At 41.9% G+C, this 26,206-nt stretch overlaps 1 protein-coding gene across 1 annotated transcript in view; it reads left to right on the plus strand.

The window, feature by feature from the left end:
- The window catches only part of LOC126183281 (uncharacterized), a 625,026-nt gene that overhangs the window by 238,406 nt on the left and 360,414 nt on the right, over window positions 1-26,206 (plus strand). The gene's annotated exons all lie outside the window — the stretch shown is intronic.

The following is a 26,206-nucleotide window of genomic DNA, read 5'->3' on the forward strand; positions in this document are numbered from 1 at the left end:
CAGTCCCGGCGTTTCTTAGCCGCTAGCAAATTTCTAATGTGTCGCTGGAGTTGCCGGTGGCGTCGGAGTGTGTCCGGGTCACGCGTGTGGAGGAAGGCACGGTAGAGACGGCGGGATTCACGGAGGAGGAGGACGGCCTGTGGAGGTAAGGTAGGACGGTGGGGTTGGATGGCGACAGTAGGGACGTGGGCCACCACGGCCTCAGACAAGGTCTGCTGGAGAAAGGAGGCGGCATGGGTTACATCGTCAGGGTGGTGGTAGGTGAAGGGGTGGCTATCGACCTGGGTGGAGAGGGTATTCCGGTAGGCATTCCAGTTGGCACGGGAATAGTCATGGACGTACTTTGGGGGAGGGTCATTACGAGGGTCGGGGTGGGGGCGGCGACCGTCTGAAACGGTGAGGAGGACAGGGAGATGGTCGCTAGCAATAGGCTCCAGGACATGATTCTCTCTCTCATTACAGCTCCTTTTATACACGACTGTCATGCGCAGTCACTGACGTTTTGCTGTCCAGCGCCATCTGTCGCACATTTTGTGAACTTTGTTTTGTTTTGGTTCTAATAAAACCCCATGTCATTCCAAGCATGTGTGTCAATTTTTACCTCTCTATCTAGATTATTCCGTGGTTTATTAAGTTTTCAAATTTATACTGACTTTTTGATCACCCGGTATATCCTGCACGACAACTACTACTATCCCTATCACCTGTGACGAGTGCAAGGATTATCAGCAGCGGATTTCCCTCTATGGGAAGCATTTGTCGATGGTTTTTGCACCAGACAATCACAATTATAGGATTTCTGTCATCATTCCTCTTTACCGACGAAACGATCTGGAGAATCGTCATCTGTGGACTACAGACATGGCAGGTGGCCAGATCGACTTCCATTCGTCAGCGCCATCTACCGTGACAACGATGCATTTCCGGTCACATGCTCATAGGACCTTTTTCCTCCATCTCCAGTCAGGAATCCCTCCCTTCAGTTTGTCGTTTTTTTTTTTTTTTTAATATTCACCCTGTACAGTTATACATTTACCAACATTTTCTGTATCTCTTTATACAGTTTTTAAGAAACCGGTTTTGCTTCCCCTCATTTTAACAAAATGAAGTTAACGAGGTTAAACACAATCTAAATATGACAATTTACGAAACATTAAAATTACCTATTTTATAAACCAGTTGAATAAACAGGCAACAGGTGGCGCCGAAAACTTTTAAAGTAGCGTCAATGAACAGTCAGTACAGCAAATGTGGTTCGGAAAAAATAATATCTACCTGTAATGCCCCACCATCTGCTGAGGAAGTATAACGTAAAGGGATTTGTTTGCGGTAACGGAAGCTAACAACTTTCTGGGAGCGGAGTTGCGTGACGCACAAACAGGAGAAGTGATTTATGTGAGCGACGCGAGTCAAGTGCGACGTGCAGCAGCCCGCAGCTGTTGCGCGCGGTCGTTTCCCTGCTGTCAGAACGCTGATGGGCTATCGACCCAGTCCCACTACATTTCCACAGCTGGCAGCCTTCTCTACGCTCGAGGAGGGGAGCGGCGAAGCGCAGCCCTCGCTGACATCGCTATCAAATTAGGTGAAGGCTCAGCGCTATTCATCGACCCCAGACATCTACATAAATACCCCGCACTCCACTGTACAGTGCGTGGTGGAGGGCATACCGTACCAATATTAACAATTTTCTTTCCCCTTCAGTTCGCGGACTGAGATAAGAAAAATTGTCTAAATGCCTCAGCACGCACCCTATTCTCCCTTATCTCTTTCTCATGAACCATACGCGAGGCTTACGTTGGCGGCAGCCTAATGGTCGCACAGTCATCTTCGAATATAGGTTCTCTGAATTTATCATACAGGGTCTCACGAGAAATAAAGGATTCTCATTCAATTTGTCCGAGCGTTCCTGTTACGCTTTCGTAAGGCGTATACCGAAGTGTTACGATCCCAGCTGAACGTCTCTGATTTCGTTAAATGTATCTAAGGCTTCCATTCGCATCCCTGCAACTTTTTTTTTTTAGTGTTTTAGTGTGTGAAATCTTATGGGACTAAACTGCTAAGGTCATCACTCCCTAAGCTTACACACTACTTAATCTAAATTATCTTAAGGACAAATACACACACCCATGCACGAGAGAGGACTCGAACCCTCCCTGCTACTGATTTTACTTGATCGACCCACTTCATTTCGCTCTTTAGTATTCCCCTTAAATATTTATAATTAGACTGTGACGTGCTCAAGATGTTCAGCATTGGCCATGTAATCAAGTAGTTCTAGCGAACCTAGCAGTGCTTCGCAGTTGATAAATATGTGTGGGCATTAGATATACATCCTAAACTCTTTCCCTCTCTCACTCTGCTCGTCTCCTCCATTCCACATTCTTTGTCCGTCTCCTCCTCCTCGTCTTCCTCTCCCCTCTCCCCGTGCATCTCCCTCCTCTTCATGTCCATTTACTCCCCCCTCCCCCTCTCTGTAATCTTGTTCCTGTCTGTGCCGGCCGCGGTGGTCTCGCTGTTCTAGGCGCGCAGTCCGGAACCGCGCGACTGCTACGGTCGCAGGTTCGAATCCTGCCTCGGGCATGGATGTGTGTGATGTCCTTAGGTTAGTTAGGTTTAAGTAGTTCTAAGTTCTAGGGGCTGGTGACCACAGCTGTTAAGTCCCATAGTGCTCAGAGCCATTTGAACCATTTTGTTCCTGTCTGTGATATACAGCCATGTTTATTGCTATTACAAATGAAATTTTCATTGGGAGTTGAAGTTGCTTACAGCCGGCCTGTGTGGCCGTGCGGTTCTAGGCGCTTCAGTCTGAAACCGCGTGACCACCACGGTCACAGGTTCGAATCCTGCCTCGGGCATGGATGTGTGTGATGTCCTTAGGTTAGTTAGGTTTAAGTATTTCTAAGTTCTAGGGGACTGATGACCACAGATATTAAGACTCATAGTGCTCAGAGCCATTTGGACCATTTTTTGAAGTTGCTTAAAATGAATGAGTAAATCGATTGCGATTATTGGTACACGGGGTATGAGAGGGACCTCTCCAGCTGTTGTATCTGTGAGAATAATGGCTTCAATGACAGTATTTCTAATAGTTTCATGCTGCGAATGGGTATGATTACAAAGCTTCGCACGATTCAGATTCCGTAGTAGTATTACAATCGAAAGCTGGTAAGACATTAGTAAATACACGTTTCCCGTTTTCTGTGCAACCAATGGCAAGGAAGAAACCAAAGCAGTACATTGATGTGCATATAGCTATTGTTTGAAATTATTTAGAACGAGAAAGAAGACAAACAGTTTGTCTAACGGTTTACGTGTCTTGCAATTGTAGTTGAAGGTGACTGCAAGAAAGAAAAAGAAATCGCACATTATCACAGCGCAGCACATTATTTTCTTTCTCATAGTCGGCTTTAACAGAAAACCTGTACATTGTCGTTTAAAAGAATACATAGCCTATGTCAGTCTGAATGTTTATTAGTATATCATGTTAAAAAATCAAGTAAATCTGGGAAGAACTTTTCGAGAATTTTGCTGACGACACTTCCCTATATACACATTGTCTCTTCTAAGAGAAGGCGGATTTTCTTTGGTGTTTCAGCAGATATTTCCAAATTCGTATTTTCATTGTGTAACTGGAGTCAGCCCAAATAAATTGTGCTCATTACTCGTTTCATGTGACGCACAGTGTCGACAGAAAGAGCTGGTTTGGTTCTCGTTACAAACAAAATTATTTTTAAAGTGCAATTTTACGTGAATATTCGGTAGAGCGGTCCCAGATTAATCTAGTGCGATATTTGTTTTAGCGATTTGTATCCGTACCAGGTAGGGTTGATAGAGGAGATAGAGAAGATCCAACGGAGAGCAGCGCGCTTCGTTACAGGATCATTTGGTAATCGCGAAAGCGTTACGGAGATGAGAGAGAAACTCCAGTGGAAGACTCTGCAGGAGAGACGCTCAGTAGCTCGGTACGGGTTTTTGTTGAAGTTTCGAGAACATACCTTCACCGAGGAGTCAAGCAGTATATTGCTCCCCCCTACGTATATCTCGCGAAGAGACCACGAGGATAAAATCAGAGAGATTAGAGCCCACACAGAGGCATACCGACAATCTTTCTTTCCACGAACAATACGAGACTGGAATAGAAGGGAGAACCGACAGAGGTAGTCAAAGTACCCTCCGCCACACACCGCCAGGTGGCTTGCGGAGTATGGATGTAGATGTAGATGTAGAAGAGGGACGCTAAGACGTCGAATAACCGGTACTCCAGCAGTGACAGCAGTGCCCTGACCCGAGCTCACTGCTACCGCCAATCATGTAGCGCTACTGCGTCGCTGCTGGATGGCCCACACCCTTCGCGGTCGAAAACGACAGTTCGCAGTTCGATGAGAAAAATTTGGAAATTTGTGGTAAGTTCCTATGGGACTAAATTGCGAAGACCGTTGGGCCCTAGGCTTACACACTGCTTAATGTATCTTTAACTTACGCTAAGAACAACACACACACCCATGCCCGAGGGAGCACTCGAACCTCCGACGGGGGCAGCCGCGCGGACCGTGACAAGGCGCCCGAGACTATGCGGCTAACCCGCGCGGCAGTTCGATGAGCAACATTACGTCGTTCTTGACAAGATTCGATGCTGCTGACACCTCCGGACGATTCAACACTACTCGAAGGACATCCTGGGGCTGCAAATACATTGAAATTAAACTGACCTTTTGGTGTGCAGTGTGGCCGCAATTTTTTACTGTGGTACACCATTCAGCCGAGTGGTGCCTCACAGAGCAGGCAAGCCCGCCTAACGGGTGTCGAAGGGATTGCCTGGCCTCAGGCGCTAGCGCAGCTGCGACGCAGCCTTCAATTTAATGGATGTCGAAGTCTGACGCGTACTAGGTGGAATAGAAAATTTTCGGGACTGGTGCTGCCATCTAGAAAGTAGTAGTAGATCTTTGCACCGTTAAGTGGCGAGAACTGCATATCTGATGAGTCAGTGTGCGGGGTGGCATTCAGCTGGGACGACGCGTTGCGTGTCCACAGTGATTTCCGTAATACTCTGTGTTTGGTGTGTGGCGATTTTACGATGGATCCGCGAACAGAGCCTTTGTCAGATCGCCTCTGATGGTCCAACCTTCTTGTCACGGGTTATCACTTGTGACGAGAGCTGCATTTACTGTTGTGACCCAGAGACAAAGCAACAATCGTCCCGGTGGAAGAGCCCGGGCTCTCCAAAACCCAAAAAAGCGAGACAGGTGAAGAGCAAAGTGAAGAGCATGATCATTGTTTTGTTTGATACCACGGGAATTGTGCACTAAAAATTCGTCCCACCCAACCAAACAGTGACTTCCGCGTACTACTGTGACGGTTTGCGACGGCTCCGTGAAAACGTGCAACGACGACGGCCCGAACTTTGGCGTCAAGGGAACTGGCTGCTGGCTCCTAGCTTATCAGGACCTTTTTGGCAAAAAACCACATGGCGGTTGTACCGCACTCACTGTACTCGCCAGATTTGGCACCTTGCGACTTCGCGCTACTCCCAAAACTGAAACCCAAGTTGAAAGTCCGTCGGTTCGACACTCTAGAGAGGATTCGAGAAGCATCGCTGGCCATGATAAACACCCTCAAAGAACAGGACTTCCAGAAAACGTTTGACCAGTGGCAGAAGCGCTGGAACCGGTGTGTAAGTGCGGATGGGAACTACTTTGAGGGTGATGGTGTTCAACAGATGGCAGCACCAGTCCCGAAAATTTTGGATTGCACCTCGCACATTTATAGCGTGATCAACAAAGGTGCGTGGGTGGCATCGAGGGTGTTGCTAAACAGAGGGGTCTTAGAGGGCCCCTCTGCTGTTTTATTCACTCATATGTCAATGTTGCATCACTCCGTGATCACAATGCAGGAGGGTGCGGAACAGAAGGGTTGAAAAAGCGTAAATACCCTTTACTGCTTCAGCTCACGTCAGATTCAGTAGAATGTTTTTGAATGGTCACAAGTAGTTCCGCCCTGTGGACTAGAGCAAAAAATTTCTATCGCACTCCACATCAAAGGAGGCAGACCACGTTCAATGGGTTTCCAGCCCCACGATGTCCTTAAAGTATGGTTGAATCGTCTGCGGGGTGTCAGCAGTGTCGAATGTTGTCAAGAACGACGTAATGTCGCTCATTGAACTGCGTAATGTGATCAACGGAAAAGATAAAGACAACGTTGCATGTATATCAGAAAAAAGTAATGGGAAATAGGATAGTTACACACTATCGGCCACAAAATTGCAACACCATGAAGACGGCATGCAATAAATGGCAAACCAGCATGACGAGTACTAAACGCTTCGATATACAAATGAATAGCATTTCAGCATAACCACATAAAGTACGTAGGAGTGACCCTATGTAAATTCCGTACACAAGGAAAGATTATATTGTAGGTTTCTCATTCAGCAGGACTATCTGAACATAGGCTGTTTGTGAGAAGATCGTGTTATGCCACGTGTAGAAGAAGAAATGTCTAGAAGTGCGCGTCGGAGCTAGACAGCAGCAAGATTGTGGCCTGTTGATACTACAGTTTATCGTTCCATGATAGTGGTGGTCGAGTTGTTCAGTATCCCACGACTGTCGTACAAATTTGAAATCGATTAGTTCAGGCGGCCCATACTCATCGCCATGCAGGATCTCAGTGGCCCAACGCGACTAGCGTCCGAGAGAATAACTCAGTTGTACATCACCGTATAGCCACGTCACGTACGTTGAGTCAGACAATGGAATTGTTTGCATCAATGATAGGATGAACATGAATAGCCCCAAGACGTCTAAAACACCACGGACTGTCACATGGCAACCATATGGAGGTCGCAACAGTAGCACCACGCCGTCTTTGGGACGACTCACTGTTTTGGGTACAGCACCACAGTAGATGTAACTGTGGGTGTACCAAGAAGGACGAACGTTACCAGACTGCATTCGCCCGCATCTCGTGGTCGTGCGGTAGCGCTCTCGCTTCCCACGCCCGGGTTCCCGGGTTCGATTCCCGGCGGGGTCAGGGATTTTCTCTGCCTCGTGATGGCTGGGTGTTGTGTACTGTCCTTAGGTTAGTTAGGTTTAAGTAGTTCTAAGTTCTAGGGGACTGATGACCATAGATGTTAAGTCCCATAGTGCTCAGAGCCATTTGAATTTGAACCAGACTGCATTCACCATCGTCACATGGGCCAGCAGCGGGCGTGATATTATGGTGAGCTGTTCACTATACTACACGATTATCTCTTATTCATATAGCCGCTCATCTGCACAGCATGCGCTACACAGCTGAAGAGTTAAGGCTGATGGCTGTGCCCTAACTTCGTTGTCTCACAAGTGAACCGACGCAAGGGATACACTTAGATTTTGATCGGTTCTCAATGCACTTATAAACCAATGACCATTTTATGACCACTGCACTCTGTCAGGTTGGATGCCGCCTGGTGGCGTCGAGGGCACATGACGTGGTAACAAACGTATGTAAGCGGCCAAGTCACGGATGGGGTATCATCCTAGCGAAGATATGGGCTGAAAATGGAGAAATACATTGAGATAAGTGAATTTAACAAAGGGCAGATTATTATTACGCCGAGCCCGAGAACGAGTATCTCTAAAACAGCGAAGCTGTTCGAATGTTCGCGTGCTACTGTCGTGAGCATCTACGGAAAGAGGTAGAAGACAAGCGCAATTACCACGAGGCACTAAATGGTTGGACGTCCACGACTCTTCATAGAATGTGGGGTTCAGAGGATTGTCTCCTCTGTCAAGTAGGATAGATGGTGATCCGTGGCATCTCTGCTGAAAGAGCACAATGCTGGTTTACCTACAAGTGTTCCGGAGTACACTTTTCATTGTACATTGTCGAACATGGAGCTCCGCACTAAACCACCACTACGTGTTCACATGTTGACCCAACGACATCGTCAACTACGATTGCAGTGGGCACGGGACCATTGGTATTCGACCGTCTGTCAATGGAAACGTGTCGGCTCTTCAGATGAATCACTTTTTTGCTACACTAGGTCGTTAGTCGTCTCCACAAACGCCTTCATCGAGGTGAACGGCGGCTCGAAACGTGTAGCGCGACACGGATGCCGGCTGGTAGCAGAGATTCTCCTGCGCTTTCATGGGACCTGGGTTACTAATCGAAGACACTCTACCAACTGCGAACCACCAGCATCCCTTCATGCTTGATGTTTTCTCCGACGGCGATGTCATCTTTCGAAGCGAGAATCGTGCTACAGTGGTTTGAGGAGCATGATAGAGAACTCACGTTGATGTCTCGACGACTAAACTCGCCTGATGTAAATCCTATGGATCCTCTTTGGGTCGCTATCAGGCGCCATCACCGTGTACGCAAATCAGTGGCCCGTTATTTACGCGAATTATGTGACCTGTGCGTAGGCATCTAATGCTACATATCTCCACAAACCTACCAACCAACTGTCTGATCCCTGACACGCAGAATCGGTGGTGTATTACATTCCAAAGACGGACAAACAAGCTATTAAGCAGATGGTCATTAATGCTTTGGCACATGTATGTTGGAATGTAGAGCAAAATTAGAGACACGCCTTTTCCAATATTTGTCCATACAGCCGTTGTGAAACACTTTGAAGAAAACTGAGCTTAATGTTTCTGAAGAAATACTCTCAAAACGGTAAAGGATTAAATAAAACAAATAAAAGAATACTTCAAATAATAGTTATATGGATTTTAATGAACTGTACGATAGTACTCCCAGATTTGGTGAAAAAGTCATTGTTTCGAAATCCCCACCACCACTGTCTTGTTTTTCATTCCGACATTTGAATAAGAGCAAAACGTGTAGCATCGTTATTACCAAATTCAGTCGTATATGATGAAGTGGTATTCCACAGACTTTTTTCTCAGAAATAAGCTAGAAATCTCTCTATATCGATGTACGCGCGCCCGATATGTGTCAGCTTCAGTGCCAATTGTCATGTTGGATTGTTTAATAAGTCTTTCCCATATAAATATATTCTAAATGTATATTCTATATATATTGCTCTATTTTTTTTCTTTTAATTTTATGACATATAAAATATTTTGTGCTGCATTTTTGTTTTCCTTTCACATTTAGTGTATTTTTTTATTTTCAAGTTGCAACATTTTCAGATTTAATTATGTTATATTTGAAATTGACTGTTCATTATTGTTATATGATTATTGTAAACTGTACAATATTGAGAAACGGGTTTGGGTAAAAATAATGCTGAATGCTTTCTGATATACAGATATTTCTAGCTTACTTCTGACAAACCTGTTGTGGGTTGGCAGGAGAGCCAACACCGGGTACTAGAGGAAGCCGAAAGGCAAGCGCTCCAGCTCACGCAGGCTGGCGTGAGGTCTGGAACAGGACAAGGAATTTAGACTTCAGAAAAACGGACGTAGCTGGTGGAATACTTAACTTTAATCCACCAATGATGAGCGTCGCTCTTGACGGCACATAGTAACTGGTAACTGGTAATGGCGCCTTGCTAGGTTGTAACACTTCCGCCCTGTCGGACGTGCGTTAGCTCAATAAAGCCTGTACTGTAATAAGTTCACGGGCTTCACCTTGTAAACAAGGATTTAGTACCTAAGTTGACCGCGTGTACCTAATGGAAGCAATTCGGACTTATATTCAGTTAGTAACCACAGTGATGTGTCAAACAAATGTGAAGTATAATTACGCGTTCGCATGGACAAGAAGTACACACAGTAGATACTACCAATGATTAATAATACGGTCGCCAGCCTAGTTAGGCATTGAGTGAGTTTTTCCCTGTACAAGTGGTAGCATATTCAAGCATAATGAAACGTAGTAATGTTGCGTTTTATAGCAAAATTTAGAACCAGAAAGAATCTACTGAACTAAGGTTTTCTTCTTTCGTATTAGTTTGGATGAGTTACTTTTACACAACACCACACAGTAATGATTACTACGAGCTGCACTTTGTGTATTGATCAGACTGAAATCGGGCATAGATTACCCTAGAATCTGCAATTTTGAAATTACACATACAATGTCACTATTAAAATCGAAAAAAAAACACTAATACACTTAGGTTTAATATAGAAATTAATTTTACTGTTCAATTCTGATCAGTACACTTCAAAATGTGCCAGAATAGACAAGAGAAGGGGGGGGCCCTGAATCTGTTATAGTAGTTATACTGAAACTAGCAAGTCCTGAAAGTAAATTAACACTCAAAGTTATCAATCTGTGAAAAAACTACTTTTCTTTTCTTACTTTTTTGAATTACTTAGTTATCATTATTTCAGTCACAAATCAATTAACTAACATTGTTAGCTCAATTCAGATTTTATCTTTCAATTTAATCACACTGATATTCTTTACTAACATTTACATTTGCACTCCTATCCTTGAACGTCTTTATAGTATAGATTGGTCTGCAGATAATTTAGTACTAACTGTAACTTTCAGTTCGGGATACTCGGGTTGCACAATATGCGGTAAGGACCCTGTCTAGGTCAATGATAAGGATAAGTGATGTCTAAGGCAATTCTGGTAAAAGTCACGTTATTATTGAACAGTTAGAACAGTTTCAACACTGGTCCACACAGATACACTTCTAAAGATGAAATAAATGTTTGACCTGTGCACGTAGTTGCGGCGGATGGCGGGCAGCGAGATAGCGGGCAGCACAGCACACATACAAGCACGGCTAAGGCTCTCACAGTATCGGCACTTTCATTCTTCTTAGCGTCGTAATCTTTCCAGTTTTGTGCCTGAGAATATAGCCATGCCAAGTAGTCGTCGGAATCGGCCCATCCGAGGCTCAATGGAATCCACTTTTTCTAGATAGCCTCCTCGGTACAGTACTTGTTCCTCTGACCGATGCTCAACTCCGACTGTTTTACTGAGCCCGTTGTGCCGAACCGCGCCAGTGTGCGTTTTCCCGCGCTCGCCTGCATCCACCTTTTCCCGCGCCCCTACAGGTAGGGTATTCACCACAGGTTTTCTACTACACATATTCTAATGCATTACCTACGTATGGACCAAGTGTTTAAATTACAATTTACACATTATACAATAGTTTTAACATTAAATACTTTTTCCTTTGGTTATCAAATTGCTTAAAATCTAACATAAGTAATGACATTCATTTCAAAAGTTGTGTACAGTTTCTTTAACATGACACGAAAAGGAAAAAATCCAAAATAATATTTACATTATTTTACATAAATTCAGACAGAAACATTTATTCTAAATGCATAAAGAAAAAAATTATTATAGGTACATTATTGTTACACATGCCCCTGTTTCCAGAAAATTTTCTTAAGTCCAAATTTTATGGGAACACTAAATTTAACAATGATACACTGGTTCTGAATCTTTACGTAAAAGTTCAAGAAGATTTACACTACATATTTCCTTCCACTTACTGTATATAGGTTCACACTATTTTAATATATTAAGACCAATATCTTGTTATTTACTTAAGTGCCTTTTGCACAGTCCAACTTCCCATTTAAACATTACTAAAATAGCAATTTAATCATTTTTTTCCCAAATTTCTTAACGAAATAATTTAAAATTCTGGAATGCAAATATTTAACTACAAAAACAAATGCATATTCCTTATATACTATAAGATAATTTGTCGCTGCTTGCTTTGAATAGCAGTCCATTTTCTAATTTACTAAACAAAACACACACACAAAATTTTCAGAAAATTAACTACATATATTTACTGCCTATTATGTGGATTTGGGCAGTCCATTTCACTTCATATTGTCACATCCTTTGGATTACATCTACTATTTTCCATCGACTATTTATCTGCCCTCATTGGTATTTGGCCGTCCTTCCTATTCTGGTTCATACACTGCCCATTTTCATTTTTGACAGTTCCACCTGTTATCTGTCTGAAAGCATTTACCCTTTCCTTTCAGTCCTTTTCTCCATACCTTTTTTATAGTTACAGTACAATTGGTAATCTGAAACTCACATAACTACATTAGCACACTTTCAAGATTATACAGACATTTACAAAGAATAGTTACATTTGAAATAACTTGGGTTCAGCATAAATTACAGCATAATTACTCGTTCCTGGGAACATACAGTTTCAGATCCACTATATTTCTTACACCTAAAGGTCTTTTGGATTTTGGGTAGATTAGGTAGTAAGCATTTTCGTGTGGAATGTTCTGTATTATATATGGTCCATTATAGATATATTTAAATTTTGAAATTTCATGGTTTAGTTCACTAGATTTTTCGTGGGTTTTCAGAAGAACATGATCTCCAATTTTAAATTTTGAAACTTTTAGATTCTTATCGTGTCTTCTAGATCTAGATTCGGCTCTTTGCCTTGCCCTTTTTATTACCAATTCTTTCTTTTGATTCAATCCCAAACTTGTACAAGGTGGAAACTCTAATTTTTCTTCAATTAAACTTTTACTACTTTTATCTAACAAAATTTCTTCCGGTGGGAATCCTGTCGTTTCATGATGTAATGTGTTCATGACATTCTCAAAATCCGATATGAATCTGCCCCAGGCTCTATGATTGTGACTGCAGTATGTTCTACACAATCTCCCGACTTCACGCATGTATCTTTCAACCGGATTGCTTGCAGGATGGTAGGCTGCAATATATTTAACCTCCACACCATTTTTCTCCATTCCCTCTTTCCAAATTTTGGATATGAACTGGGGTCCATTGTCCGATAGTACTGCCTTGGGTTTCCCGATGGTCCTGAAGTATTCGACCATCCTACTAAATACAGCTTTTGCTGTGGCCTTTTTCAAGGGGTATAGTTTCACAAATTTAGAAAATACTTCCAAAATCACCAAAAGATATGCACAATTTCCCGAAGTCTTTGGGAGGGGACCATATAAATCTACCGATAATAAGTCTAGGGTGTCTTCAGGCAATGTACTTTGCATTGGTCCCCTACTAGTTTTGTTCGGTACTTTGGTCTTTTGACAGACATCACATGACTTAATCCGTTCCTTTACCTTCTTACTTACACTACTGGTAATCACTACGACATTATTCAGTTTATCCAAACATTTTTTCGGTCCACTATGCCCCAATGCCAAATGAAAATAATCTATGACATCAGTATCAAACTGGTTTGGCCAACATACCCTCCATTCCTCAGTAACTAAATCTTTCCTCCTATATAAAATGCCTTTATAAATTTTGTAATATTTCTTAATTTGAGGATACTGCACACTGTCAAAATTTACTTTCACTGATTTCCAGGTTGAATCCTCATTCTGATGGTACCTCATATTCTTGCATATCTGCTCAATTTTCCTATTTCCTGAAATCTCTTTCATATACCTTATCTGAAAAGTACCCTCTTCCCCATTTTCATTGGGCACTTCACTCATACCATTAGGCAATCGAGATAAGGCATCTGCCACATAATTCTCAGTACCTTTAATATAGTAAATATCGTAATCAAATTGCTGCAGGTACAAAGCCCAACGAGTTAGCCTACCATTAAGTAAACGGCAATCTTTAAGAAAAGTCAAAGCTTTGTGGTCGGTATGTATAATGAGCTTATGGCCCCACAGATAATTTCTAAATTTCTTCAGTCCCCATATAATGGCTAAAGCTTCCTTTTCCGAAATAGTGTAATTTCTCTCGTATCTTGTTAGGGTTCTACTGGCAAATGCGATAGTCCGGTGTTCGATTTCCTTGCCCTCACAGATTTCTTGGAACACTTCTATGCCAATTCCATAAGCACTGCTATCAGTACTCATATGGAAAGGTTTTGACAGTATGGGGTGATGCAAAATATTGTCATTCAAAAGTTCCCCTTTTAAGTTTTCAAAATCCCTCATGCATTCTTCAGTCCACACAAAAGCACTATTTTTCTTAAGTAAATTGTTCAAATGAGGACTATTAAAAACTTGGCCCTTGACGAATTTTCTATAGAATCCACACAAACCTAGAAAGGCTTTCAATTGTTTTCTATTTCTAGGAGCTGGACATCCCGATATTGCACTTAACTTTTCCGGATCCTTGCCAATACCGTTGGTAGTAATAATGTGCCCCAGAAACTTTATTTCCGATTTCACAAATTCACACTTCTTCCATTTAAGTGTCATGCCCCCTGCTTGTAGAGCAACAAAAACTTTCTGTAATAACTCGCAATGCTCCTGCCATGTTTCTGTAGCAATCAGTAAATCGTCTACATAAATGGTTAACCGGGAACTCAGTTCTCTACCTAACACAAAGTCCAGTGCCCTAATAAATACTGCCACAGATGTGCTAAGCCCAAATGGCACTACTTTATACTGATAGCATTTCCCGGCGAATAGAAAAGCGGTATATTTACGGGATTCTTTACTCAATGGGATTTGCCAGTATCCGGCGGTCATATCCAGACTGGTTAAATATTTTACGTTATAAAATTTTTGGAGCATTTCGTCCAGATTCTCAGGCCTATCTATTTCCTTCTTTACAATTTTGTTTAAAGTCCTAGCGTCGATAACTACTCTCACTCCCCCATCCCTTTTGTTCACTATGATAAGAGGACTATTATACTCGCTGTTACTTCGTTCGATTACCCCCCACTCTATCATCTTATCTATTTCCAATTGAACAGCCTGCCTCTTTGATATGGGTATCGAAAACGGTCTTACGAAGAAAGGTTTATGCTCTATTGTCTCAATCTGGTATTCAAAATTCTTAACTAGGCCAGGTTTGTCCGAAAATACGGGGCTGTTATTATCTAAAATTTCAAGCAACTCTGCTTTCTGTTCGGGAGATATTCCCTCTAAATTTTCCACCATTCCCTTAAATTCCTGCCCCTGCTTGTCACTCTCATTTAATAATTTCTGGACATGGTACATCTCGTACTTGTTCGTCAATCCATCATTCCCTTTGTCAATCTCCAACAACAAAGAATCAATTTCTGAATCAAACACTTTCTCAGTTCCCTCAAAATTTAATTCCAAATTCCTAAATGTACTATTAATTTTGATCACTCCCTGGCTACAATCAATAATAACCTTTTCCTTATCCAACCAATCTATTCCCAAAATCATTTCAGTACTCAAGTCTGGCACAACCAAAAAATCGTGTTCAAAGTTTTGTCCTTTTATACTAAATTCAACTAAAATCTGGTTCTTTACCGGCTTGCTAGCCTTGCCAGTAGCCCCAACAATTTTTACACCTGTTACTGACATAATTACTAGCCCAGGCTTATCACAAATGTGTTCGAAAAACGATTGGGAAATTGCACTTATCTGAGACCCAGTATCAAGAAGTACTTGCAATTTCATGTTATAAATTTCAACTGGTATTATTGTTTGTTTCACCGTCGAATGCTTTTCATTATCGTGGTCTTCCTTGAGCAAATCCGGGTCGACGATAACATCGTCCCAAGATATGCTTTTAACATTCACTTCACATATATCAGGCGGTTTCTTTGGTTCTGGGAGTTCAAAGTCATTAATTACCTGAACCCTTTGCGAAATAAACTCTGAGTCGTCCGGTGGTTCTTTCTTTCTTTGTTCAGTCACAACATCTGGATTCTGTTTTGACACTTCGTCATTGTTAGGTACAATATCGTACTTAACTGCATCCCCTTTGATTTCACTGATTTTTTCATACCCTCTTTCGGTAAAAGTATATTCACTTTCTTTTACCCCGAAAAATTCATCTTCACTAGAGTCATCACTACTCTCTTCCTCCACATCAGATTCATTTAAATACGCTACTTTTGCACAACAGGGAAAGCTAGTATATTCAATTTTGTCTGTATTTACGTATATTTCATCATCTGAACTATCGTCGGAATCCGACCATTCCGGATCACTATCAGGTTCTAACATAAAGGCTTTTCTGAGACAGGCACTAAGTTCTTCCTCGGTATTGTCATCAGGCTTAGATTTTAATTCAATCTCCTCTTTTGGTGAAACGGCCTCATCATCAGCTTTATTTACCTCTACTGTGACTTCATATTCGGTGTAATCCTCGTGGACTTTAATTACTTTCATGTAATCATCTGCCCCTTCTCCACGATGCCTCTCGGTAGCAGCTTGCACTATTGGCGGATTGTTAGCAGAAGTTATTTCTTCGTCAATGCTGAGGATTTCATCCTCCAAATCCTTCCTATCATTAACCTTCCCCTTATCGGCAGCACGCGTACTTTTCGCGGCGCTATTTATTCTCCCTTCTTCAAATTTGGGCCACTTCACTATATTGACGCCCCTATCATTTCCCTTTCTATTAACTAATTTCTTCGCCTCATATTCCTTCTTAACATCCTCCCACTCTATCATCTTTAGTCCCTTGTACAGGTCGTCGATCTGCACACGCCAATCAGTTACTTCTGCTAATTCATTATCGCCCTTTTCCTCATTGCAAACACTGCTAACCGCACCTCTCTGTGTACTCACAGTCTCATCTATTGTTTCCTTTGCCACGGAATTATCACTCGTAAAATTTTCATTATCTCTTACAGCTACGTTCGTACCTACTGCTGCCGTATTGCTAGCGGCTTCTCTCTGAACAGATGTTCCGCTAGGCTGGGCCGTTGCCCTCTGATGCTCCACTCGCCCGTTAATCTGGAGTATTCTGTGCGGCCTATATGACTCACGCTGGCTCGCACCTGACGCTTGTCTCGCCACTACACATTGCGTCGCTTCGCTTCGCGCCTGTCTCTAGCCTGTCTCATTACATTACGGTCGGACCGGTATCTTTTCTTAATTCGGGGCCGGTATGTATTGTCCGCTTCCGTTTGGCCCGCAACGTTCGCGGAAATTAGTTTCCCGCGTCGTTATTATTTTGCGCGGCATACCCTCTACCGCGACCTTGATAATTTCCTCTGCCTCTTCCTCTGCCTCTTCCTCTCTGTATCATATTGACGCGAAATCCATCGCCGTCATTTCTTTCGTCATTGTGTCGGTTATTATGGTTACCAAAATTTTGATAATTGGCACGACTTGCGCGCCAATGGTCTTCGTCTTCGACCCTTTCCAGAAAGGCTTGGAAGCTACGATGGTTGCTTCCTACATACCTCTTGGAATCTTCTGGGAGCTTTTTATATAGCTCCCAGATAATTTCTGAATCCGATCTTCTACCTCTTAAATGCGTCAATTTTCGGTACCAATACTCGCAGAAATCTTTCAAAGAATTCCTGCCCCTGTTATCATGCTGTTTGGCCATGATAAATTCGCGCCATAAATGGTCCTGTTTTTGTTCAGACCAATATTCTTCCGTAAATCTTTGCCTGAATTCTTCGAACGTCATTCGTTCGGTATCTAAATTTATTCCCCAGCGCTTAGCGTCACCTGCTAAGGCGCTAATTACTACATTTATCTTTTCCTGATCAGACAAGTGCTCAGGAAATACTCTCTCGCAATTTTTGATGAAGTCTAACGGATGCCACCCGTTATGTTTCTTGGCTGGATCGAAGCGTTCCTCGCCTTCTAACAGCTTCGTAATTGGTGCGCCATTACAGACCACACCAGGCCTATCTTTAATTTTGCTCTCTAGATCGAAAATTTTGCCTTGAATTTTCGTACAATTTTGAACACATCCGGTTACTTTTTCACCTAATTCTTTTTCAGTGTCTACAACTACCTTTTTCAACTGAGATATTCCGTATTGACATTCGTTTACGATCTCAGTTTTAAGACCGAAAACTTTTTCGTCTACCTTAGTTTCAACCAGCGGTTCTACTTTCTCTTGGATGTTGAGAATTTCGACATCGAATCTACTGTTAATGTTACCAATTTCCTCCTGCATAGTATCCATATTTTTGTTAATGGCGTCAATTTCAAATTTCATATTATTTACCACAGAACCTAAATTTCCCACTTTTTGTTCTACCTGCTCTATTTGTTTACTAATTCTAATTCCTTGATCTTTGACCTGTGCCTTAATCTGATCACTTTGGGTTTTTAGCTGCTCGTTTTGTGTTTTGAGCTGCTCATCGACATGTGTTTTGAGCTGCTCATTTTGTGTTTTGAGCTGCTCATCAACATGTGTTTTGAGTTGCTCATTCTGTGTTTTAAGTTGCTCAGTCTGTCCTGCAATTTGTTTGGTTAATTGTTCTAATAGATCGTTTATGCTCAAAACTTTTACACTGTTTTGTTCTATGGAATTTGTGTTTTCCGATCCTACTTCAAAAGTCTCTTTCGGTTCTTTCTTTATTTGTGGTGAATCAAATATGTCAGTGGATTCGTTCACGTATCCACTATCATCTACGAAGTCACCCTCTACTTCCTGTTTTGTCTCTTGCTGTGTTCGAGGCGATCGCGACATTTCAATCTGTTCGTTGACGTGTTCATGGTATTGTATGTACGCCAATTGTCTTCCGCTAACGCCATCTGTTATCTGGCCGCGTAAACTCCTGCTACTGCCAGCCGCATTCTCCATTTCGCTCGGCACATCTACCCTGTCCCCGTTCCTGTCCATATTGAATGCCAATCACACACACTATTATACTTGACTCACACTGCAGTTTAATTTACTGAACTTTATTGCTATTCATGCCACTGAACATCCACTGTTCGGTCTTTACGTTAGTGTATAACCGACAACAACTGGATGTCCTGTCACCGGGAAGCCACGTGTAACACTTCCGCCCTGTCGGACGTGCGTTAGCTCAATAAAGCCTGTACTGTAATAAGTTCACGGGCTTCACCTTGTAAACAAGGATTTAGTACCTAAGTTGACCGCGTGTACCTAATGGAAGCAATTCGGACTTATATTCAGTTAGTAACCACAGTGATGTGTCAAACAAATGTGAAGTATAATTACGCGTTCGCATGGACAAGAAGTACACACAGTAGATACTACCAATGATTAATAATACGGTCGCCAGCCTAGTTAGGCATTGAGTGAGTTTTTCCCTGTACAAGTGGTAGCATATTCAAGCATAATGAAACGTAGTAATGTTGCGTTTTATAGCAAAATTTAGAACCAGAAAGAATCTACTGAACTAAGGTTTTCTTCTTTTGTATTAGTTTGGATGAGTTACTTTTACACAACACCACACAGTAATGATTACTACGAGCTGCACTTTGTGTATTGATCAGACTGAAATCGGGCATAGATTACCCTAGAATCTGCAATTTTGAAATTACACATACAATGTCACTATTAAAATCGAAAAAAAAACACTAATACACTTAGGTTTAATATAGAAATTAATTTTACTGTTCAATTCTGATCAGTACACTTCAAAATGTGCCAGAATAGACAAGAGAAGGGGGGGGCCCTGAATCTGTTATAGTAGTTATACTGAAACTAGCAAGTCCTGAAAGTAAATTAACACTCAAAGTTATCAATCTGTGAAAAAACTACTTTTCTTTTCTTACTTTTTTGAATTACTTAGTTATCATTATTTCAGTCACAAATCAATTAACTAACATTGTTAGCTCAATTCAGATTTTATCTTTCAATTTAATCACACTGATATTCTTTACTAACATTTACATTTGCACTCCTATCCTTGAACGTCTTTATAGTATAGATTGGTCTGCAGATAATTTAGTACTAACTGTAACTTTCAGTTCGGGATACTCGGGTTGCACAATATGCGGTAAGGACCCTGTCTAGGTCAATGATAAGGATAAGTGATGTCTAAGGCAATTCTGGTAAAAGTCACGTTATTATTGAACAGTTAGAACAGTTTCAACACTGGTCCACACAGATACACTTCTAAAGATGAAATAAATGTTTGACCTGTGCACGTAGTTGCGGCGGATGGCGGGCAGCGAGATAGCGGGCAGCACAGCACACATACAAGCACGGCTAAGGCTCTCACAGTATCGGCACTTTCATTCTTCTTAGCGTCGTAATCTTTCCAGTTTTGTGCCTGAGAATATAGCCATGCCAAGTAGTCGTCGGAATCGGCCCATCCGAGGCTCAATGGAATCCACTTTTTCTAGATAGCCTCCTCGGTACAGTACTTGTTCCTCTGACCGATGCTCAACTCCGACTGTTTTACTGAGCCCGTTGTGCCGAACCGCGCCAGTGTGCGTTTTCCCGCGCTCGCCTGCATCCACCTTTTCCCGCGCCCCTACAGGTAGGGTATTCACCACAGGTTTTCTACTACACATATTCTAATGCATTACCTACGTATGGACCAAGTGTTTAAATTACAATTTACACATTATACAATAGTTTTAACATTAAATACTTTTTCCTTTGGTTATCAAATTGCTTAAAATCTAACATAAGTAATGACATTCATTTCAAAAGTTGTGTACAGTTTCTTTAACATGACACGAAAAGGAAAAAATCCAAAATAATATTTACATTATTTTACATAAATTCAGACAGAAACATTTATTCTAAATGCATAAAGAAAAAAATTATTATAGGTACATTATTGTTACAAGGTCTCAGCAAACGACGTAGCTGAAGGCGATGTCAACTATCGTCTCGGCAAATGAGAGCGTATTTTGTCAGTGAACCATCGCTAGCAAAGTTGGTTGTACAACTGGGGCGAGTACTAGAAAGCCTCTCTAGACCTGCCGTGTGGCGGCGCTCGGTCTGTAATCACTGATAGTGGCGACACGCGGGTCCGACGTATACTAACGGACCGCGGCCGATTTAAAGGTTACCACCTAGCAAGTGTGGTGTCTGGCGGTGACACCACAAAACCCGTCTTTGGAATACCACTTCATTATATATGACTGAATTTGATATGAGCGATTCCACACGTTTTGTTATTAGTCTCATGTCAGAAAACAAAATATTGGGGGAGAGCGAATTTCGAAAAAAATTACTTTTCCGACAAATCTAGATGCACCATTGAAAAGCACATAAAAAACCATAGAACCTTTACTTGTATATTTTTCATATGTGTTATCTTTTCAACAGTATTCATTCAGAAATATTAAACTCAGTTTTCTGAAGGGGTGTTTCACCCTCTTAACGGCCGTACGGGCACATATAAAAAAACGGTGTCCCTTGTTTTGCTCTACACTACAACAAATTCAAAGCTGATCAAAATCGAAGTGTATCCCTTGGGTAGGTTTACATGTCACTGACGTTACCTTTCAACAAGATAATGCGATACGGTGTTCGACTGTTTCCCTTTGCAGCAAGATCTCCAGATCTCACACCCACTAGAAACCCATCAGGCCCTGAGAACCGCAAGGACTTAAAGCACACCATCGTCGATTTAGAGATTGTAGTATGTAGGCATTGTCCTGATATCTGTTGATTTTATGGTTAGCCAGAATTATCTGTGCTCTAGGTACACATTGTATATATGAGCATTCAGGAAAAGCTGCCTCGCAGATTTCTCTTGCATCGCTTCCATATGGGTCCAACGACGGTGTGCTTTAGGCTGTTATGGGTCTCAGCCCCTCATACGCTAATGGGATAACGAGTGACTGGAACGCCACCACATGCTAACCGCTATTACCGATGGATGAACTCTGGCAAAGAGTTAAATCAGCACACAATGACGTGTCTGCCATCGATCAATACGATATCCACCCGGATTAGAGCCATGTTTCTGACAGAGGTAGCAGCTCTGTGAACTATATTTCGCATCCTGTATTCCTCCAGATCACCAAAATATTTAGTCAGCCACTTTTAGACTATTATTCAACCGTTCTGCTCTGTGATAGCACGTCGGAAAAACGAACATTTAAATCCCGTGGGAGCACTGATTTATCGTATTTTATTATGATAGTCATTTCTCCCTGTATAGGTGAGAGTCAACAATTTTTTTTCATTTCGAAGAGAAAGTTGATATTTGAAATTTCATGAAAAGATTTCGCCATAACGATAAACGGCAGATCGCATATCATATCAGTGACACTCTCGCCTCTGTTTCGTGATAATACACAACAAGCTGCCTTTCTTTGAAATTTGTCGATGCCCTCCTCCAGTGCTATTTGGTAAGGCTCCCATACCGGGCAGCAATATTCCAGAAGATGACGGACAAACGTAGAATAGGCATCCTCTTTAGCAGATGCAGAGTAAATGTTTACGAAAACCAAACGCTAAGCTCATCATACTGATGTCTCACAACTGTTACCACACTCCATAGGCACGCAATTTGATTAGCAGCTGCTTGTAAGGAACTGTGTCAGATCTAGGAATATGGAATAAATCTGAGATTTCCTCACGATAGCATTCATTACTTCGTGTGAATAAAGAGCCGTTAGTGTTTCAAAATATCGAGATTTTCTGACTCGATGCTTGTTATGTATCAATAGATACCGTTCTTCGAAGTATTTCATAATGTTGGAACACATTATATGTTCCAAAATCCTACTAGAATTCTGTGTCAATGATGTCTATCTATAAGTCGGCGGATTATTTGTGTTTCTTTTCTGGTGTACTGGTGTGATCTGTAAATTTGAAATATTACTGCAGCGTTAATACAGGCAGGTGCCTTTCAAAAGTAGTGTGGATTTTGTGTACACGTTTCAGCGACATCTTATTACAAGGCCTTTCATTAAAAATGCAAAGAATTTGCTCCTTGCGAAGTGTAGCTGAAGACTGTATCAATAGATACCGTTCTTCGAAGTATTTCATAATGTTGGAACACATTATATGTTCCAAAATCCTACTAGAATTCTGTGTCAATGATGTCTATCTATAAGTCGGCGGATTATTTGTGTTTCTTTTCTGGTGTACTGGTGTGATCTGTAAATTTGAAATATTACTGCAGCGTTAATACAGGCAGGTGCCTTTCAAAAGTAGTGTGGATTTTGTGTACACGTTTCAGCGACATCTTATTACAAGGCCTTTCATTAAAAATGCAAAGAATTTGCTCCTTGCGAAGTATAGCTGAAGACTGAAAAAAGCGCAGGTCATTCAAGTTTTCAAGAAGGATCTTCGAACAGACGCACAATACTGTAGGCCTATATCTTTGACGTCGGTCAGTTGCAGAATTTTGGAACATGTTTTATGCTCGCGTATTATGACATTTCTGGTGGCCGAAAATATTCTCTGAGGGAACCAACATGCGTTCCGAAGTCTTTGGAATCCAGCTGGCGCCGTTTACCCACGAGACCCAGAGAGCAGTAGATACTAGCACCCAGGTGGATGCCGTGTTGCTTGACTTCCGGAAGGCATTCGATACAATTCCGCACTGCCACCTAATGAGCAAAATACCAGCGTACTGAATGTAAGACCAACTGATGTGATTGGATTGAAGAGTTTCTAGTAAACAGAACACAGCATATCATTCCGAACCGGGAGAAGTCTTCAGACGTAAAAGTTACTCCCGGCGTGCCCCAAGGAAGTGTTACAGGACCATTACTTTTACAGTATATATAAATGACCTATAAGATAATGGCGGAAGTTCGATGAGGCTTTTCGCGGATGATGGTGTTGTATACAGAGAAGTCGCGAGGCTATAAAACTATAGCGAAATGCAGGTATACCTACAGAGGGTCAGTTCTTGCTGCGGGGAATCCCAAATTGACACTCGACATAAATGTAAAGGATCGCGAATGCATAGACAGAAAGACCCTTCGTTGTATGATTACACAACTGTAGAACAATCACTGGTAGCAGTTACTTCCATATCTAGGAGTACGATTAGGAGCGATTTAAAGTGAGCAGCCACATAAAATTAATCGCGAGTAATGCAGATGCCAGACTGAGACTCATTGGGAGAGTCCTAGGGGAAATGTAGTCCCTTAACAAAGGCAGTAGCTTACAAAACACTCTTTCGACCAACGCCTGAATATTGCTCGTCTGCATGGGATCTGCACCGTATAGGACTGATAGAGGAAATAGAGAAGATCCAAAGAAGAGCGGTGCAGTTCTCTACAAGTCCATTTAGTAATCACGACAGCGTCACAGTGATTATCAACCACCTCCATTGGCGGAGATTGCAAGAGTGGCGTTCTGCGTCACGGAGTGGATTATTGTCAAAGTTCCGAGATCGTAGAGAAGAGTAAAAAAAAAATATTGCTTTCTCCCACGTACACCTCGTGAAAAGACCATGAAGATAAAATTAGAGAATTTTGAGCCCACAAGGAGGCTTACCGGCAACCGTTCTTCCCACGAACTATTTGCGACTGGAACAGTGATAGCGTTGGGTTTTGAGGGAATGCATAAAAATTCGCCGCCTTGTTTACCTTCGAAAGGACGAAGCTGGTATAGGCACATATTTGAGAGGGATCGGACACTGCCCCTCCCACCCCCCCCCCACTCCTCCCCAACAAAAAAAGCAGAAGAAATGTATTAATTTATACGTTTTATTGCTATTATTATTAAAATTCTAGGCACATATGCCATGTTAAATGCGAGGGTGGTTAGCAATTTATATTTTCTGTATGGTGGGAGAATGGTAGTTTAAACAGACACTGAAAAACTGTGACCCCCTCAGAACGGAACCATGAATCCGTGCCAGAACTGATGTCACATACATCTACAAGATCTCTGGCAGCACGAATGCATTCAGCAGTCCATGACGAAGACGATGTAGGCTATAGTCGATATCTTGCATTTTAATTCGAATTTGATTCGAAAAGAGCTCCGAGAGTATTTTATGCAGGCATGTCGTCGTGAAAAAAATCGTTCCCATATTGCGATACGGGGTTGGTACCGTATAATGTCGCCGTATATGCTAGCGAGATCATTTAATAAGAGTTCTAGCGGGTCCTCTTCACTCAAGCAGCGATTTACCAATTTAAACGATTAGAGGCCCCAACCAATAAGCAAGTGGCCACGTGTCACCTTAATGGACTCCAAGGATGTTACCAATAGACACTGCGGATGCGGCTTCTCTCCTTGATGTGGTGTCTGCTGCCAACATCCATTCTCTGTTCATTTGTTTCACACAAGTACTCTGTAGTGTGCGGAAGGCGGCACTCCGGTTTGGTGTCGAGTGGAAGGGTCGGGTGATCCGGCAACGATCTCGGATGTGAAGTTCTTGACATCCGATAGTCGATAGAGAATTGCCAGTGTGTTGACGTTTGTCATTTAAAAAACAAAAAATCTTTTCAATTTAAAACAAATATTTTTTGTATTATATCTGTACTAATATAGATTTAGTGTAACTAACCAGCTCTATATATTTTTAATTTAAAATGTGCTAAAATGTCTTTTTTATGACAATAAAACAACTTTCTGGACAAACTGCAAATCACCATTGTTATTACACTCACACGACAAACTTAAAAATACCAACACAGTCCTGGTTCAGAAATAATTTTTTTCATTAAAATAAGAACCAATCTACACATAAAAAATCTGATTTATAGAAAATCGATATTTCACATCAGGCACGTCGTCAGAATCAATATAACTAAGACAACTTACAAAAAAAGTCGATATATCAATAGTTCACAAAATGTTGCCACCTCTATGTGTAACCGTCTCTGCATTCTCTTCAACCAAGTCTACATTCGCAAGTAGGACAGATGTATTAATTAAGTGCAGCAGTTTGATATTTTACAAGGTGACTTCAAAAAGTAAGTAAACATTATTATGGCAAGTAACTTTTGTTGAATGTTGCACAATAATTTGGGTCAAGAGACCATGCGATGAAAGGCATGAGGACTAGTCTTTAACCTCCCATCGACAAAAAGGTAGTTAGAGATGGAGCTCTTGCTCGAATTGGTAAAAGTTGGGGAAGGGAACTAGCCGTGACATTTTTAAAGACATCGTCCTAACATTCGGTTACGCGATTTAGGGGAAATCATGAGAAGCCTACATCTGGATGATCGGACGGGGATTTGAACCCTCGTCCACGCCAATGTGAGTCCAGTGTCCTAACCACTGCGCCATATCTCTCGCTCGAAGTTATTAGAGAACCGCTGCGTGAACTTCCTCATCGTTGGAAAATCTTGCCTCCATAACCCCCCCCCCCCTTTCCCCGCAGACTTTCTTCCAGCTTGCCGAAAAGACGGAAATCTCATGGTGCAACATTTGGACTATACGCCAGATCAGCATCATCCACAAATGTTCGGCCTTGGTCAAATTGCTGGCACCATTTCAAGGTGAATCTATGTGCAGTTCAGATGTTTTGCCTACAAGAATCGTACTGTCTAGCATACTTCGAGTTTGGAGTACTTTTTCGGTTTCCGCACCATATCGGTCGTACACTGTGCTACACCTGTTATCCGTACCGCGGCAAAAGTGTCTGCATGAAATCAGGAACATGAATTCTCTTCTGACAATGCACTAATCTAGTTGTGCATTGGCCTCAATGTGGGATGACATGAGAGTACTTTCTCAAGTCCCTGTGGTGGTCAGTCCACCCTAATCAGGCAAT

Source organism: Schistocerca cancellata, chromosome 4, assembly GCF_023864275.1.
Source record: "Schistocerca cancellata isolate TAMUIC-IGC-003103 chromosome 4, iqSchCanc2.1, whole genome shotgun sequence".
NCBI lineage: Eukaryota > Metazoa > Arthropoda > Insecta > Orthoptera > Acrididae > Schistocerca > Schistocerca cancellata.